Source organism: Condylura cristata, unplaced genomic scaffold (assembly GCF_000260355.1).
Source record: "Condylura cristata isolate star-nosed mole 26May11 unplaced genomic scaffold, ConCri1.0 scaffold00014, whole genome shotgun sequence".
NCBI lineage: Eukaryota > Metazoa > Chordata > Mammalia > Eulipotyphla > Talpidae > Condylura > Condylura cristata.
The window spans coordinates 53,339,479-53,341,180 of NW_004567115.1; positions in this window are offsets into that span (position 1 = coordinate 53,339,479).

Genomic DNA, 1,702 nt, shown 5'->3' on the forward strand with positions numbered 1-1,702 from the left:
CATCTCTGGACTCTGCGTCCCTCCTGGCCCTGCCAGCCTGGCCCCGAGAGGCGTGTCTGAGGCCTGGACCCTGCGGGGAGGCTGAGGGGTCTCCCCGGACCCCGCTATTCCTGCCCGCCCCGCCCGGCACTCCCCTCCCCCGCTGCTCCAGCCAGAGAGGCCCAGGCCTGCTGCCCGGCCCACACAATCCGCTCTGCGGGCCCAGCGGCGCTGAGGGCCAGCAAGCAGGCCTGTCCCTGCGGGCCGTGGGCCACTCTGCTGGGGGCTGTTGGCGCCCACGGGCCCCCGCAGGGCCAGGTGGGAGCGGGCGAGGGGGAGCGGGGCCGCCGGTCAGCGGGGAGCCTGGTGCCATGGGCGGTGGTGGGTGAGCCTGCCTGAGCCTGACCTCTGTGATGCGGGGGGGGGGGGGGGGGGCGGCCATTATTCCCGGGTTCTGCTGCTCGACGTATGTGGGCGGCCACTTGGGTCCTGAGGGCTGGGGGGCGCCTGGGCCTCCTCACCCAGAGTCCACGGCCGTGGGGTGACCAGCCACGCTGCCCTGGTCCGCGGGTCCCTGTACACGGGGGAGACCGTGGGGGCTGCCAGGGGGCTGGGCCCACCCACAGGTGCTGACACGCCACTGGCCACAGGGGCTCCGGGAGCAGCGCCGGGAGCCGCGGCTGGGGTGCTGTGCCTGAGTCCTGCATCTGTAATGGGCTGGGGTCTCCCCAGCGCCCTGGACTCTAGGGGCCCTGGCTGGGGGGCCAGTGAGTGTGTGTGTGAGCGTGGGATGTGCTGACCAGCCGTGACCGGCCAGCGTGAGGGGGACAGACCCACACAAGTTCATTGAATGGAACTTTCGGACAGCAGGGAAGGGTCACTAACGGTCAGAGAGGGGAGGACGAGCCCTGGGGTCGCCCTCCTCCCAGCCAGCCCCACGCCCTCCCCCCAGCCTCACGCACCACCCCACGGCGCCCCCAGGGGCGGCCAGAGAGCCCCCGCCCCACCCTGAGCTCCCAGCCCCGCCCGAGGGAGCCCCCCATTGCCCAAGTGGGTACCCGGGGCCCCGGCCCTCAGGAGCGTGAGGGGTCAGCCCGGGCTCCTCGTGGTCTTCCCGCCGTCCCCACCACTACGAGCCCCGCCTGGACAGCGGTTCCCACGTGGCCACCAGGACAGGCCCTGCCGGGGGCGCCTCAGCATAGAGTGGGGACCCCACTGTGAAGGGTGTCGGGACTGAGCCATGGGGCAGGGAAGGGGTGTGTGGGGGAGGGACGCCTGGAAAAGAGAACCAGTGGCCAGTGTCAATCAGAGCTTTATTCCAGAGTCTGCACAGGACACACAGGGGCCGCCTGGCACACCCAGCGCCCCCGGGACAGCGGGACCCGAGCAGCCTCCCCCCCCCAGTCCCGAAGTGGCCACTGTCCGGGGCGTCCTGCCACTCCATGTCCCGCAGCGGGGCCGCCGAGGCCCAGGTTGGCCATCAACCCGCCTGTGGCTCCAGGTCCGTGCACTTGGGGTCCTGGGGCGGGGCAGGCGCCGTCAGGGCGGGGTCCACCCTCCCCCACCCCTGGAGCATCCGGATGAGCGGTGCAGCGGCCCGGACAACCGGTCACAGCCACGGGGACCGCGGCGGGGCGTCTACTCCCCGTCAGTGTCTTCGGAGGAGGAGGACACCAGGAGGTCTTCGTAGAGGACACTGCGGACGGCGGGCAGGGGGGCGCGC